An 18,363-nucleotide genomic window follows, 5' to 3' on the forward strand; every position below is an offset into this window, starting at 1 on the left:
TCCTTAATTACACAAATTAGGCGAACTAAACCAAAGTGATAAGGTTACCATCGGCTATTGTATGATGATAAAAGTAAAGAATGGGATATTATTATAAAGTTTGAGGAACGAACTTGAGAGACTTTATTTATTATCGTAACAACAGTAGCAATGAAAATCGAGAGTATGCCATTCTTCAAATATTCACTTTTCGCAGCATATCATAATTTGACTGAAATTTTCAAAATAATCCATTTTATTTAAAGCTCTATTTTTAAACTATTATAGCGAGAACGACCAGCTCGAAATCTACACCTTTTGCAATTCACAAGTCTAAATAATGTTGTTTTATTTTCAGTAAATATTGATGTACTTCGAAAACATGCTGATGTAAAAAGGTAAACTAGTACAATTATTCCCCAAGAGACCACAAATGGAACCAGAGTGTTCTACAGATTTTGCTCTGCTTACTGTCTGTATGTCATGGGGGGGGGGGTACGATAACTAAGTGAGTAAGATGCTGGCTCGCTAGCCTGGAGGTCGGGTGTTCGATCCCTGCATTCGCCGAGAAAGTTCATCCAGATTTCCCGGCGTTGTTCCCCCTTGTCAGTGATGCAGAACGGAGGGCCTGCCAAGGACAGCTGTCTAGTCGTTCGGATGGGACGAAAAACCGAGGTCTCGTGCACACATTGGCGTGCACGTATAAGATCCCTGGACAGTTGGAATTCGATATAAGAGTAGGCCGTAGTGCTGCTTTCCGGGAAACATTTCCCTCATAGCACACTGTATGGCGTATGTCTGTCTTCTTTAGCCCAGTTCGGAACAGAAAAGTAGGACGTTAAACCCATTTCATTTCATTTCTGTATGTCATGGGGGTAGGGAGGGGGTGAAGCTCTAGTACGCTTTTCTCCTTGTCCTCCGACTTCACCCACTGCTAAAGACCCCTATAATTGAACCACGAGTTAGTCCCATTTAATTACATTAGCTAAATAGCTATTCTTTGGCACCTAGAAATGGGTATAATTTGGTCGCAACGCATAATAGTGTATTATGAATGTATTTAAACTAATTTACATTAAAACGTTGACTGTAATTTCTAATCAATTATGTTCGGCAAAATACGAATAAAGTCCAAATTGAATGGCATTATGTGGTGCCTGGTTATTCCAATCTACACCGATAGTATTCCCCTGTGGGTTATATTTACCCTCTTTCATCGAGTTGCTTGATGATAAATGTCGCTCGAAATCATTCTTCGTGTGCCAATTTAAAATGTTCATTTTGTCTTAAATATTCAATATCAGAAGCCCATCTTTTCACGGTTAGATAACAACATATTTGCAATGTCGAAGACTGGAGATGATATGTAGTTGGGGGCTTGCCTCTTTTAAGAAAAGGGCATATTGAATTTTCTGCAGATTTCAACAATTAATTTAGCAGTAAGTTATGTCCCTTGTTTTCTCCAGGTTGTATTTTGATGGAACATGCTCTGGATACTAATTTTTGTGCCCAAAAATGTTTTTGTAGTGCTAAAATCTTTCAACTTGGGAATGTCTGTTTATTAAAGAAACAAAATAAGTATGATATAAGTCCAATAAATTTATAGATATTTTATACATACATGTATATACAGGTCAATATGTAAATGCATCCACTACCAATGATGATGTTTACAATCAAAATATAAGCTTACTAATTATAAAAGCCAGTTTGCAGAGTTCCAACAAGTGGTTGTCATGCAAGGTACGCCCACATTTTGCAAGAAATGGACAGAGAACAAGCTAAAAAAGCGAATTTTCGTACGATCAGGGGCCATAATCCTGGATTTTACTGCCCGACATGCAACAATATCAAATAGAACCAAGATCGTTGGGATATAAACATATATTTTATATTTCATCAAAATCAATAATAAATATGACCTCTTGAGGGTCGAACAATCAGGGGCCACAATCCAGGAAGTTATGGTCCGATAGGCTAGATTTAAAAATATATACAAAGTTTCATCAAAATTAGATAAAAATTGTGAGCTGTAGATGGTCCACAAGCTAAAAATGTGTGAATATCGACAGAAACCGAGATTCTTGGGTTATAAACATATATTACACGTTTCATCAAAGTGTCCACAAGATAAAAACGTGATGTTTCGTACAATCAGGGGCCATAATCCATGAATTTACAGCCCGATACATGCAAATATCGAATGCAACAGAGATCCTTGGGAGATAAACCTATATTTCAAGTTTCGACAAAATCGGATAAGAATTGTGACCTGTAGATTGTCAAGAAACAAACTGTGAAAGGAGGGGCGTCCCGACGGACAGTAGTGACATCAATGTGCGTCGACATGAAAATGTGGATGCATAAAAACTCTAATAGACCCAGTAACTAACTAGATATCCATGCGATTTCTAAAACAAGAACTGTAACTCAAAGTTGCTGATAATGTGTATATCTCAAGTTTCGACAAAATCAGATAAAAATTGTGACTTGTTGCGGACAGATGGGCGACAACAATATACGTCCACTTGAAACTGATGGCGTATAAAAACCCTTCGAAATCATTCTGTCCTACATTATCATTTCGACCTAATAATCATGATTGAAGCTGAAATTCATTAATAATGTTAGACATGGAGAGTTCACGAATTCGGGATTAAGATTTTCATGTGTTTTACTGGTCTGAATAGAAGGGATCTTAGCATCTCATGGACACTAGGGTCAGAAAAGACAGAAGAAACTTTACACGCAGAGTTGGATGTATATGATCAATACCTATATCATCCTTGAAAGAAACAACTGCTGTTACCCGCACACTGTTAGTCTAATAAATTAATAGACACTGAAACAACAGGAACTTATAAAGGTTTTAATAAAAATTAGAAACATATATGATACATATAATTTTCGGTTGGGGATAGCAAGGTCAAATTCGGGTATCCGAAATTACGTGGCTTCGGGACGATTTGTGGTCGTCTCTAACTATGTAATATTAATAATTACTTACAAAACACTTTCTACTACCAGACATAAAGACTAAATATAAATAAAACACTGTGTTCAAACGCTGTCAAAACACTTCCTTGAGCCAGGATAATAATATCCAGTTTTCAAGACGAAAAGGCTAAATATACAAAGACCAAACGCTGTTAATTACACTTTCATAAAAATACTTTCTTGAGCCAGGATAATACTATCCAGTCTAGAAGACAAAAGGCTAATGCATGGAGGCAATGAGACTCAACTTATTCATCCACCTAGTAATAAAAGGTAGGGTGAAATCCTAAACTAACAGACACAAAATAAATAAAAGAACCGATGCCTCAACTAAACCAACATGACACATCGCTTACAACATGCATAAATAATAATTTGAAAGGATAAAATATACTAAATAAGTCTTAAATTAAACATGCCTACTAATTAATAAATTCTTGATATACAAGAAGCTAATATTATCTCCCTTGGACAAGTCGGCATGGAATCTAAAATCCAGACACGGGTACTATCCAAAAAATATGCAGAACTTTTGACACAAAGTAGGCACCACAAAACTAAGGATAGGCACGGATAGCTAGATAATTTATCTACCAGATACATATAAGTTCCCATCAAAAATGTTTACTTACAAATTCTGCCCGCTTAATATTATAACAAACTAAGTGAAAGTACATACAAATACATAGTAAAGTTCTTGCTTGAAAATACAGTCGGCAGACACAATTAACAATAATAAAAACATAGGCAGCATGCTCAATTAGAAATATATACTCTTACACAATATAAAAATATCAAAATATTAAACAGGCGATGACTGTGCCGAGAAAACGATAGATTTTACTAGAGTAGCGATAGGTACCAAAGACTTACACCCATAGTCTAAATATAGAACTACGGAGTGCTTTTCCGGAAAACGAAATACAAATAATTAAGATAGCTACGGCTACCGGTTACACTGCATCCTTCGGGTCTTCACAATAGCGAACCGTCTCTACTTCTACTGGTTGATCTGATAACAAGGCCTCAAGAAAGTTTTGAAGGTCATCCGTATCAGCTTTCTCTGGAATGTTTCTAACTAATATTTTATTGAGATAGTGTGGTATCTTCTGATATTTCAACGCTTTGTACTGATTTTTACCAATTGTATGGGTTCCTTTTTCGATAACACCTTGCACAGCTGAAAGACATTAATATATATTAAATGAAAGACATGGAAATCTAGATCAGTATTTCCTTACACCGGTTAAATGTTTGAAACTTTGTATAATGGAACTAAATAATTTATTTTCTTTACATATATTTCATTTTATCAATCATCTAGATGTGTCATAATTTTTGCATTGTCGTTGCATTTCTAAATTAGTGCTTTGCAGAGCTTTGTCTGTTGCTGGAAAAATAATTTTCCATTTGCCATGATAAAAATATACAATAATATTAGGAGGTTCAAATAAGATTGTATGGTTCAGCCACTACATCGCATTTGCAAGGGCAATGTCAGTTTAAGATTAATTACAAGTGATACTTATTTCGTTGAGCATTACATTGACAGCAGAATTCCAAGTATATAATGGGGTACAGATCGCTTTTGAACAAACAACCCTCTTAAAACATTGAAATTTTGGTTGTAAAATATCAAAATGTGGATATATAACTTAAATCCCTGAAATTCTAAAAAAATAAAGGTAAAGCATGGCGTACGAGTTTTGTCCCATTATATAACACTTCCCTTTCTGTGCCAAAATGTGACTGAAACAGGAACCTTTAATATTTTGGTCACAGACATACCGGTAATTCTTTTTGTCCCCCGCCTTTCGAAGAAAGCAGGGGACTATTAAAATGGGTTCGTCCGTCTGTCTGTCTGTCCGTCACACTTTTTGGGACACAATAACTCTCTTCCTAATTGAGCTAGAATGTTCAAACTTGGTGTATGTGTTTATTAGGTCAATGCCTTGATGGAGTTCGAAGATGAGCATTTTCCGCTTAGGGTTAGCAGAGATAAGCAATTTGATTGGTTGATGCTTTGGGACACGATAACTCACTTCCTAATTAGGCTAGAATGTTCAAACTTGGTGTATGTGTTGATTAGGTCAATGCCTTGATGGAGTTCGAAGATGAGCATTTTCCGCTTAGGGTAAGCAGAGATAAGCAATTTGATTGGTTGATGCTTTGGGACACGATAACTTTTAATTGAGCTAGAATGTTCAAACTTGGTGTATGTATTTATTAGGTCAATGCCTTGATGGAGTTCGAAGATGAGCATTTTCCGCTTAGGGTAAGCAGAGATAAGCAATTTGATTGGTTGATACTTTGGGGCACGATAACTCTCTTCCTAATTGAGCTAGAATGTTCAAACTTGGTGTATGTGTTGATTAGGTCAATGCCTTGATGGAGTTCGAAGATGAGCATTTTCCGCTTAGGGTAAGCAGAGATAAGCAATTTGATTGGTTGATGCTTTGGGACACGATAACTTTAGTTCTAATTAAGTGAGATTGATGAAACTTGGTGTATAGTTTCATTACAGTAATACCTTGACTAAGTTTGATAATGAGCATTTTCTGCTCAGGGTAAGCAGAGCGATACGCAATTTGATTGGTCGAGACTTTGGAAAACAATAACTCTCCTACTTTGATTGTCCCCCGCCTTTCGAAGAAAGCAGGGAACTATTAAAATGGGTTCGTCCGTCTGTCTGTTTGTCTGTCTGTCCGTTCCGCTTATTTGTGATAAATTTATATGTGTCCTCTAATTATTTTCCTATTTCGGCGGGGGACATCAGCCTCACTGTTGGCTTGTTTATACTTATAACTATTTATTCAGTTGATCCTTCAATTATACTTTTTAAATCAGTGCTTGTGTGTGTTTAAATTGTAAGCCAATGGTGCCTACTTTGGACACACTGACATTTGCAACTTATTTGAATGCTTTTTTTAAGGTACATGTAGCACAATTTACCAAATTCTATCCAAATCCACCATTAGCTTAACTCAAATGACAATAATTTATATCGGTATTTGATACACTGAAAAAAAACTTGTGTTGGATCTCAACACAAGCACTTGTGTGAAAATTATTCTACACAAGTTATGTGTTGTTTTGCATTGCATTAACACAAACTTGTGTTCTTTTTAATGCATTAACACAAATCTTGTGTTTTTTCCATATAATTAACACAAGTAATGTGTACCGTCAACAAATATTTTTTTTTTTAAATTTGAACTCCATACAAAGTCTTAATCCGGGGGTCCACAAGTAAGAGAAAGGTATTTTTTACTCAGACAATATAGCCAGACAGACTTGAATGCTAATTGGTGTTAAGATGTCTGTAGTTAAAATAAAGTTGGGCCCAATAAACTGGTAGATCAAAGGCCTGTTGAGCGCTCATGCCCGGTGTGATTTTAACAATTGACTCCAAATGCGTTGACAAGAAAATAAGTAAAACTGTTATTGAATATGATTGGTTGATAAAATCAACGTACTATAGGCTACATTTTGTCTGCGATATCATCTCGGTGGAAGCGGACATTAAATGAAGTGATTTCACACAATTAATTTAATATTTAACAACGTGCTGAAATGATTTTGGAGCAGTGATATGTTTGACAAATGTAAGCTAATGGTCACATAGAATACAAGACCGCAGGTTTGTGAATATTTATATAAAAAAAATAATACCATGTATGTAATTTAGCATCGATATTGTTTCTCTGTATAATATTAGTATTTCGTTTCCTTAAAAAAAACTCCAACAATTTAAACCGGAAGTTCATGTTTATAATATGGCGCGGTCAGGAAAAAAATTTCGGCATGTTATTATCAAATCTGTTCAATTTTTCTGAAATCATGCTTAATTAACATTAGTTGTTCGGCGCTACGATGTTGTTCAAATACTTACATTACAGAATCACATTATGATTAAAGCAGAAACGGTTCGACTTGAACCAGCAGGTAAGAATCTGTTTTGAAATTATATCTTGGGAGGTTGGATTGGCGTTGGAGACCCGATTGGCGGCCATTTTGATTCTTGTTTCATGATTTTTTTTATATTATAACGATTTTGCCAAGAGTAGACATAAACGCGGGCACAGACTAGAATAAAATCTTTTTACACTTTTGTGTTAGTTGAATTGTAATCTAATTTATGTTTAAAAAAACAACCTTAAATCTAATAAGCAGACGGAAGATATGGACGAACAACAAGAAGAAGGTATGGAGGTCCCAACAACTGAACCTATGGAAGTAGAAGAATCGTTTACAGCCGAAACCCGATACGATGTGCCAGTTCCGGTTATGGAGTCCTCCATCTCAGACGATGCCGACGTTAGTGTCTTCTGCGACGAAGAACCCGAAGTGGTGTATCACTATAAACCTCAGAATGCCTCGTTCGGCATTTCTGTCCAAACGAGGCAAAAACGTGTCAAAATGTTTGCCCCGATTTTGCCTCGTTGTAACGAGGTAAAAAAAATACCTCGTTTCTCTGGAGTTCCAAAACGTGTTTTTTTTTTAAATTGCCCTGTTTTTGGAACGAGGTATTTTGTTCAGAACGAGGCTGGGTAAAATTGCCTCGTTTACTAAACGAGGTATTTTATCCAAGATAATTATTAGCGGTATTTGCTGTCGACAAATAGAGCCATACAAATAATGTTCGGACCATCATGTGACCAATTGCAGATCTACAAATTAGATTATTTATTTGGGACATGATATTGTTCATAGTTATGGCTTACTACACTGGAGTTCTATTATGTATAATAAACGCTTCCCGAGCGAAACAAAACATAACAATGTCACGTGACAATATTACATATGGCGGATACAAGCGTTCTTTGATTACATGCTGTTTGGTTTGATTATTAAATAATACGGCAATCTGTATATATGAGAAAAGGAGAATGAATTTCCCCAAATCCAAAACTAGATGACTGGAATATTTATTGAATGGAAAGTAAATATTTTATAAACAAAAATATTCGGATTTGAAGTATCCTAGCTTGGATGGATTTGTGATTTGAATCTCGAACTCAGTGTTTTATACATTTTATTATAAAATTGTAATAAATGTTTTACATGAATGAATAAAATCTACAATTTAAAACAGTACAATAACATTGTGATTTGACGCTCTACAAATCACTAAGAGTATAACAATTGCTTGTTGAAAAAGCGTTAATAATATGTTTTTTTCCATTTATTATTTTTTAAAAATATATTCAAAAAGAATGCGTCTTTTACAGATTTCAATATAACCACAAATGGTTGATTGTTTTAATGCTAAGATAAGTATTAATGGTTTGTATTTGAAAATCAAATTATATAAGCGAAAAATAGTAAGATACATTATGTATATCTTAAAACACGCCCTTCTCAGTTACTACTTCGGCGAATATCGTTTGATAATTTAGATGATCAGAATTAAACACCGTTTTGCTATGTTATTATTTTTTTATGATTGGGTGGGGGTATACTTAATTAGGGGATTGGATTGAAAGATTATAGCTACCATCTTATGGAGACATAATGTGTGTTGCATTTACGGTCTTATAAAGCTCTATTCTTACATAAAGAATTCTTGATTCGCACGGAAGTGTTTTAGCCGTGATCATTTTAAGTCATGCTTATGCCAAGATCTGGGTAAGTGTTAATTTAACTAGATATCAGAAAAGTACCACGTTTTCATAAATGTACTCTTTAGATAAATTGTACAATATTTATCAGTTCACTAGTTACAATAAAATCATGCATTATAGCTATTTTTATTTATTTATCCCTGGTGCTTCAAATTCAATTTAGGGTGCCTCAACATATTTAAAACAAGCCAACAGTGAGGCTGATGTCCCCCGCTGAAATCCCGAAATAAATAGATGACATATATTAATTAATTGCATGTTTATCTTTTTCAAAAGTATCCAGCAATCAAACTGATTATTAAGTATACATTAAGTTTCATCACTCTCTATCAGATAGAATCAAAATAAACAAGGCATTGACCTAATAAACACATACACCAAGTTTGAACATTCTAGCTCAATTAAAAGTTATCGTGTCCCAAAGCATCAACCAATCAAATTGCTTATCTCTGTTTACCCTAAGCGGAAAATGCTCATCTTCGAACTCCATCAAGGCATTGACCTAATCAACACATACACCACGTTTGAACATTCTAGCCCAATTAGGAAGAGAGTTATCGTGTCCCAAAGCATCAACCAATCAAATTGCTTATCTCTGCTTACCCTAAGCGGAAAATGCTCATCTTCGAACTCCATCAAGGCATTGACCTAATAAACACATACACCAAGTTTGAACATTCTAGCTCAATTAGGAAGAGAGTTATTGTGTCCCAAAAAGTGTGACGGACAGACAGACGGACGGACGGACAGACAGACGGACGAACCCATTTTAATAGTCCCCTGCTTTCTTCGAAAGGCGGGGGACAAATATGTTTTAAAGCTTTAGGTCATTTTATTATATCTTTCTACCATAAATAATAGCCCGAATTTAGGTATACCAAAAGTTAAAGAAATATAAACAGTTTTTGAGTCATTCAGATATGACTGCCAAAATTGTCACCAACACACATGTCGTGTTTAGGCTAAAATCTAACCAGAAAAGTATTGTCAATACATAATAAAATATATATTGCATTAATCAATTCCATTCCGCAATTGGTTTGTCTTAAACTCGTCATTTGTGTTCATGGGCATCAGGGTCGAGATGGCAACGTTATATGTTTTATTCGTCTAATTTACTATAAAACATCATTCGGTTTGCCTCACGGGTTAACGGCATATTAATAGCTTTATTCACTGAGATGGTTCCTTTACTTATAGTTTATTTTTCGAATTGCTTTTTGTATTTATTTAAATGGAAATATTAACAACATTCTATAAGTCAATCCACGAACATACCCAATTTCAATATTTGCGTGTTGACCTTTAACATCACACTTAGATCCTGTACGCTTTGTGTCTTACAGTCAATACATGTCATGAAGAACTCTTTAGACATAATTTCGTTTATAATACTTTACTCGTTTCTATTGAGTTGTTTAGCAGAAGTAACCCATGACAACAATATGTTGAGACGACTACGTAACAGAATAGGACGATTCAATGTTATTAAAATGACACAATGACAATTTTAATTTTATTACCAACCCTTTCACAATATTTGAATGAAATATCTCACACAGGGTGTTAATCTGTTTTCAGTTTCTATTCCAATTCAATAAAACATTTAATACATGTCTTGGCTTGATTCATTATTTACAATTTAATACGTTAATCGTGTATTTTAAATAATACAGTTCAAGAGATCAAAACATTTCCGAATTTATACATTCAACATTACACGTAGACCTAAATTTATTTTTCAAATACGTGTATAAACATTTATATGAAATATATTATAAACAGATATGCTATGACCAGAGTTGCCATTATCTTTATTATTCGACTGGAAAACTCCTGTCATTCACTCTGTCGTTCGACTGATCCATCATTCACGTTGTCATTTCCGAGTCTGAAATTTGGGGTATAGGGGTAGCTCGGACCGGGGAGTAAAATAGGCCAGGTGGCGTTAGTCTACCACTTCCGGTTTCGGAGTTATGACCCCCGAGCGAAGCCGGGCATTCTTCTAGTATATAAATAAATATATAAATAAATCATCTTCATGGTCATCATCATCGTCATCGTCATCATCACTATTTAACACCAATCATCGTCGCCTGACAATTACCTTATCTATTCAAAGCGCTTGTTTAGTTTTAAATACTTGTGAACTTTACTAAAACTCACTTTGTTGAACGGGTTACTTTCGTTGGTATCGCCATATAGGAACGCTTTTGTATTTATGGATTTAAATGGGAGGGTATTTAATGTTGAGATACGCTGAGACGAATAATTTGGGCAGTGCAGAAAATAATGGTCGCTGTCTTCTTGAGTATGACCACAACTGCATGTCGGGTTATGTGAAATATGCATTAAAAATCTATGGAAGTTTAGAGCACTTTTACAATTACGAAGTCTGGAATGTATAATCTGAAATTTACGTTCTCCATAGTAACATCTTACTGACATCAATAAATACAAAAATATGACTAAGTCGAAAGTCAACAAGACGGTATACAAGCCAAAATGCAAGTCGAAAATAAGAAATTAGGAAAAAAAAACGAGGGGCGCTATTATCGCAGTGTATTATTTCTTGATTTCCTATTTTCGAGTCGATTTTGGCTTGTATAGCGTTGCTGTCGCCTCACATTTTGTCGTAACTGCTACTTTTCGACTTTCGTGTTTTGGAGGGCGAAAAGTAGAAATTAAGAATGGTAGGCTTCTATAGTTAGGCGTTTGTATATATGACTGTATACTTGACACATGTACGACCTGAATGGCTGAATGGCCGGTAACCAAATATGTTATTGTGAGTGTTAAACGACATCGTAATTATTTTATATTTTGCAAAAAAAAAACAAACAACAAAAAACAAAACAAAAAAACACAAGCCGTGATTGCCATTACTACAATACGGATTACTAAATATACTTTGTGTTCAATTTTATATTTTAATACTGAAGACAGGGCCGGACTATAAATGAACAAGGCGGATCCTTTTGGCTTATATTGAGTAATTATTGCAACGTGTTACAGTTGAAAGTTCCAAAGCATTTTCACATTCCATGTCCGATAAATTTAATCATCATGCAACTACTGATTGGTGGGTCGTCGAAACATTTAGATGCATACATCACAGCACCGTGGTTTAGACAACTTGCAATTGAACTAGTTTTATTGTTGTACACATAATGAAAGAAACTGTGTTATTTCACAGCTGAATTCTATGGTAAGAACCGTAGAACCACCTTGTAGGGAATAACTTTTAAACTTTAACACCCTATACACACTCTGCCAGCGGCATCTTTGACCCACACTCTCTTAACATTAATCCAAACTTTAAATATTTCAACGGTTTAACAAGAAGGTGCTAAATATTTCCATTTAAATAAATACAAAAAGCAATTCGAAAAATAAACTATAAGTAAAGGAACCATCTCAGTGAATAAAGCTATTAATATGCCTTTAACCCGTGAGGCAAACCGAATGATGTTTTATAGTAAATTAGACGAATAAAACATATAACGTTGCCATCTCGACCCTGATGCCCATGAACACAAATGACGAGTTTAAGACAAACCAATGGCGGAATGGAATTGATTAATGGAATAAAATATTTATTATGTATGGACACTAAGTTTTATGGTTAGACTTTAGCCTAAAAAAACATGCGCGCTGATTACAATTTTGGCAGTCATATCTGAATGGCTCAAAAACTGGTTATATTTCTTTAACTTTTGGTATATTTAATTCGGGCTATTATTTAATATATATATTGATCAACAGCGGCGATAAAAATCATTAGTCTCGACAATGACTAGTTGTCAGTGAAAGTCTCTCAGGGGAGCCAGGCGGCTCTGTGAATAAAGAGCTGGCTTGAACGCCTCGTGTTCATTAGCCTGAATAGTGAAGGAATGCGGGTCATTAAACCCCAATTTCATTTCATAAATCTCTCGGCTCAATAATGAGCTTCTCGGGTTAGTTAGATCCACGCCTTAATGCATATACAACCAATAGAGAAATAGGTCAAATATGGCGACAATGATCAACTTGCTCTTCTTCTACTAAATTAAAGATTCGTATGGAGATTCTGTCGATATAATCATATATTTATATCTGCTCTTTCTTAAAATGGAGACGGTTAGTAAAATGGTCTTCTTTACGTTCGTAAATATCAGTATGACCTTAGTGAATACCGCACGATTACGATCCGTTCCAGACTGATAACTTTACGTTCCTAAATATCAGTCTGACCGTAGTGAATACCGTACGAATACGATCCGTTCCATACTGATACCTTAATTATAGGCTAATTATAGAGCCTTCAATTTCAAACACATTTTTATTATCATATGCTCTTATTTTTTTTTCATCATTATATGATTAACATTTCCTAAACTTTACGATTTTCAACTTTTTTTTTAAATAATAGTCCATCTCTGAGACAACAAAAACGTAAATAAATGGAAGATAAAAGCAAGAAAGACAACCCTAATAAAGGAGTCAGGACTAAGACTAGTAATTATTTCCCCTTATTTCATGATTGTCGAATGTAGTGCGAGTTATAAATAGACAATTTTTCCCTTAATTTTTTTCTCCCCTCTTCCTGCATTTTTGGGTTGACTTTTTGGTCTAGAATTGGAGAAAAGGGATCAAATTTGCAATTTCATAGCAGTTTTGGGTAATACTGATGATATTACACCGGTGGGATAGGGAGTGTAAAGTGTCTTTCTGAAGAGCAATCATTGTGTCGGAAGTGAGATTTTCACCCCTGTCAACTTCAAATCCGTGTAGCAAAAAATCTAAACGGTCAACCCCCTACAAAATTATGATGAGGAGATTGCCAAATGTTGTCCCCATTGTGCCTATAAAGATTGGAACCAACGGAATGTTGAGCAAAAAGCTACAGCCTGTGATGTTACAGTCATTTAACATTGAAGTCAATGGGCAAATAATTGCTAGTCTGACTCCTGATGATAAAGAAGCATGGCCGACTCGGGATGTTGATATTTTTTCAACGGCTTATTTCCTGAAGTTTTGAATGGAAAGTGTCAGAAATGGTAAGAATACTGCTTTTTTATTGCCCAGCAGTAAGTTTTTTGACTATTTGGTATCAAAATAGCCATGATTGGGGGTATCCGTTGGTTGAGTGTGAATTTTGGGTTGTAAATGTGTAACATTTTGTTCACAATGATATCAAAACATGGTTAGGTCTAAATATTAAGGCCAACTCAACTCCAGATTTGGTCTAAAGTCACGAGATGTAAACAAGACTGACCCTAACCCTAACCCAAGACCCAGTCCTTACCCTAACCCTAACCCACGTTACCCACCCATGGTTGTGCGATAGCTCAGTGGTAGAGCGCTGGACCGGCAACTGCGAGGCGAATGGGTGCCGTCATGGGTTCGATTCCCGTATGGGTTAGGAAACGTTAGACCCACGGCCCGTGCTTTCTGTGGGGGGATCTGTAAAGAACCCTCACCTCCCGATAACCCTAACCCACAATCTTGTCAAAAAGCATGTAGCCTAGGCCTAAGCCAAGACCTAGTTCTGACCCTAGCTCAAACCCACAATTGTGTCAAAAAATCATGTGCCCTAACCCTATTTACATGTTGTGACCTTGAACCAAGTCTGCAGTTGGCCTTAACATTTAGACCTAACATGTTTTTGACATCATACAATGAAATGTTAACATGTACACTCCAAAATTCACACCTGTGTGACGTTTGACCAAACATGCAGTTGGCCTTAATATTTAGACCGAACCTCAAAACATGGCATCTACCTTTGAGATTGGCTTAGACTTATGTGACACTCAAGGTTTACTTTTTTACTGATTGTTAACTGGTTTCTTTTTGGAGGACCAGTGACGGGCTGTTCGCGAGAAATAAAGAGGTTTATTTCTATTTCCAGTTGAAACCATATTTTTTTCTTATTTTCTCACTGTTTTTTATTGCATATTTATCCCCAGCCTCCTATCATTTCAGGTGCCAGGGCAATGTTTCATAGAGTGGAATGATTGACCTCAACACAAGTATTAAAAAAAAAAGAAGCAAAACAGGTGAGATAAATGTGCATTTCATACACTTTAAGAAGTACATCCAACCTCATCCCCACTTCTGCTGACTAATAGTAATGGGCTGGAAATTTGGTACTGCACAGGCCTGTCTTCTCCCCTTGACATTTAACTGAATGACAGAATTCCACATTTTGACCATTTTCTGGATGTCAATGACCATTTCCCTGGATAGTATTCGCCCCAGAATTCTCATTCTCATCCAAATTTAACATTTCAGGTCTACATCTCAATACCTGATCTCTTCCTGGACTGGCTTTAGGAGAACGATGATGAATATCAATTTCATCCCTGATCTCTATGACACCTGTGGTGGAAGTGGAGGGCAAATCGTAATCAGTTTGGGTTCCAGCCCCGAGGACCTCTGTAAACTTTGCTTTTTGGTGATGACTTAATTTCCGAGCTTGAAAAGGACGCTTGTGTGTTTATCATGGCCTCTCATATTGGAAGATAACATTAATGGCTTGTGTGTTGATCGACGGTTGTGCATATCTCTTGGTCAGGAACGTTGTAGGCACCATCGCCATTGTAAATCATTTGACAGGCCCGAGTGAACGGGGCGACCTATGATTGGTCAGCAATGTATCAGATTCCATACCGGGGGGTGGGGATGAAAAAACTGTTGTGTTACATAATCAGATTATTTCAACTTACTTATCCTGTGGAAATACAGCTATATAGGAGATATTTTGAAATTCATAGGCACAGCATGTTTCAACATTTTAGATTTGACCACAATCTGGCACTTGAAACTATGTTAACAGAGAAAAACTGTGTGGTTTTCGATGAAAGTGTTAAAAGTCTAATATTGCATCATGATTACTGTATTTTCGTGTTTGATTTATATTGAATTCATCTCATCTTTTTGAAGAATGCATTTATGTTCAAAAATAAAAATGTTCTGTGGAATTCAAAATTCATGTGCTTTTAAATTATCAGATTCCAAACTGGGGGGTAGGGATGAAAAAGCTGTTGTAGTGTTACATAATCAGATTATTTCAACTTACTTATCCTATGGAAATACAGCTATATAGGAGATATTTTAAAATTGATAGGCACTGCATGTTTCAACATATTAGATTTGACCACAATTTGGCACTTGAAACTACGTTAACAGAGAAAAACTGTGTGGTTTTCGATGAAAGTGTTAAAAAGTCTAATATTGCATCATGATTACTGTTTTAAAGTATTTTCGTGTTTGATTTATATTGAATTGTATTTAGAAAACGGAGGAAACCGAATGACCCAGCGAAAAAACTCAAGAGATTGGACAGGAGACTCTACTCCTTGAAATTGAAACCATGCCCTTTAACACAATGACAGACCCTGTGATTTCATGCGCATGCATTACCTACTAGACCATTCCCCCCAGCCCCACCCCATATCGAATAAAAGTATGACTTATTTCAAATATGATATTTACATATAAAGAAAGTAGAGAGACTTCAATCTTACTAGAAAAATACTAGATTACCTGAAATGAAATGGGGTTTAAAGACAACGTCCTACTGGTCAGCTCCGACTGGTCTAATGCATTGTGCTAAGTGAAAATGTTTGTCTGGGCAGCGACACTATGGCCTACTCTCATACCGAATTCAAACTGCCAAGAGAACTTTTATGTGTACGCCAATGTGTACATTGGATCTCAGGGGAAACCACTCTGCAAAATCAAGATGAGCTTTCTCGGTCAACCCCAAGAGATAACCTGTGGCCTCCATGCTAATGTGCCAGCACCTAATTTACTCAGTCACCATGGCCGTCTTCTAATTACTGCGACAGTGAAACCATGTGACAAACAAGGATTATTAAGATAGACTTTTACGGCTTGGTAGTTCCTTGGGATTAAAACTTTTGATACATATAGATACATTAGTTTCAATTTCATATCACACAGTTTGTATATATGGTAAGGTAGCTTTAATCGTAAATTACATATCATGTATTTATTTTTTCAGTTTCAATATTGGATGTATATGCAAATCACCCAGAAAAAGATCATGTAATAACAAAAGAAATTATAAAAAAAAAAGGAAGAAGAAATGGCTGGAAAAAATGATGATAGAGCAGCTTTTTCTTGGTGGGTAACTATTCAATTCTAATAGAAAAGATTGTTATGCTATTTTGAAATCTAAAATTCAGTTTAGTATAGTAAAACTGTACACGTCATGTATGAGCAGAGACAGAATCTTAGTTATATGTAGATATCACTGTCTCATCTGTGGCAAAGCAAACCAACACATGAAACAAAACAAATGTAATTAAAGTAACATTTTTTTAATTAATCAAAACTGTCTAGTCAATTTAAGCCAACTAATACATTGCCATTTTTTTTTCAGTTACCCACCTCGGAAGATCAAGTTGGAAAGGGCTATTGATATTGTGGAGACGTTTTCTCACAGATCTTGCTTATCAGACAAAGACTATGTAAGTACCATGCATATTTGCTTTTTAAATCAGGAACTGGGTCTATACACTTGGTGGGGGGGTTGGATGGACGTTAAACCCCATTTCTCTCTCTCTCTCTCCTAAATATTGAGATTTTTGTTTACTTTTAAACTGCATATATTCAAGGTATCAGGAGCTTTTTATGGCTCCCGTACAATTTTATAAACATGAAGGACTGTACCTTTTGAATATTAAACCATCAAATTATTTTATAATTTTGAAAATGAAATGAAATGGGGTTTAACATCCTACTGTTTTGCTCATAAATTGGGCTAATGAAGACGGGCATACGCCATACAGTGTGCTATGAAGGGAATTTTGCCCGGGCAGCGGCGCTACAGCCTACTCTTATATCGAATTCCAATTGCCAAGGAATCTTTTATGTGCACGCCAATGTGTACACGGGACCTCGTATTTTTGTCCCATCCGAACGACTAGACAGCTGTCCTTGTCAGGTCCTCCGTCCTGTATCACTGACAAGGGGAAAACACGCAAAATGTAAGTAACATATATATTTGTATTTTTAATCAGGAAGTACTTCTATACACTTGCTTGGTAATCTAGTTATTCTTCTTGGGGCAATGCCTATGACTCTGCTGTTTCAAGTACTTGGCATGCTTGATTTTTGCCAATCACATCCATTGATTTCCTTCAAGTTGCGATAGGCCCTACAGTAAATAGCAGTAAAATAATGATGGACAGTATTTTACTTTCAAATAGATTTCAGTAGATTTTAAAGGGTAATATCCAATTTGTTGTCAATGGAAATAAAATAAGAATGGGTCCAAAAATAATTAGACATTACGCAAAGTTGAAACCAAATAGAGACTCGGTCTCGATGTGGCAAAATAAATTGTTTATTTAAACGTTGTGAACCATAGAAAGTATTCTTATCTCCTACTTTTTATTTTTTAGGCTGGAACACCATTGAAAGAGTATTTGCTGTATGATAACAACAAGAAAACCCAAGCATCAATTTATTTTATACTTCTGGGAAAGAATGCATTTGACCCAATTTTTAAATATTTATTTTTTGTTATTAATGTTAAATTTTCTTCCAAAACACAATTAGATTTTAATTCTCTTCAGAAATGTATGTATAATATAGCAAGTAAAGTGGCATATAAATCACTTAGAATTTGGTCAGAAATCATAAAGTATTTAATAGGCATTACTAGAAACCAAATGTAGATCAAATACACCCAGAATTACAAAAAACCTTGACCTACATAAAGGTGACTTTCCCTTGCTTATGAAATGAA

At 35.5% G+C, this 18,363-nt stretch overlaps 2 long non-coding RNA genes across 10 annotated transcripts in view; one reads left to right on the forward strand and one right to left on the reverse strand.

Moving 5' to 3' along the window:
- Positions 1-1,563: 1,563 nt before the first annotated feature.
- LOC126821900 (uncharacterized) overlaps positions 1,564-18,363 on the reverse strand; it is a 31,844-nt gene continuing 15,044 nt past the window's right edge. For all 4 annotated transcript variants that reach the window (XR_007680532.2, XR_008788157.1, XR_007680533.2 and 1 more), the window contains one exon: positions 1,564-4,156. This is a non-coding gene — a long non-coding RNA (uncharacterized LOC126821900). The remainder of the gene's footprint in view (positions 4,157-18,363) is intronic.
- Positions 7,958-18,302, forward strand: LOC126821896 (uncharacterized). 6 transcript variants are annotated; one of them, XR_007680526.2, is made up of 6 exons: positions 7,958-8,604; positions 13,012-13,639; positions 14,568-14,641; positions 16,612-16,733; positions 16,993-17,080; positions 18,017-18,302. It is a non-coding gene; the product is annotated as an uncharacterized LOC126821896 (long non-coding RNA). The 6 variants fall into 6 exon arrangements; XR_007680525.2 differs by lacking the exon at positions 7,958-8,604 and adding an exon at positions 12,577-12,719; XR_008788154.1 differs by lacking the exon at positions 7,958-8,604 and adding an exon at positions 12,584-12,719 and having other exon boundaries at positions 14,877-16,733.

The sequence above is a fragment of the Patella vulgata genome, chromosome 5 (genome assembly GCF_932274485.2).
Source record: "Patella vulgata chromosome 5, xgPatVulg1.2, whole genome shotgun sequence".
In the NCBI taxonomy this organism is placed as follows: Eukaryota; Metazoa; Mollusca; class Gastropoda; family Patellidae; genus Patella; species Patella vulgata.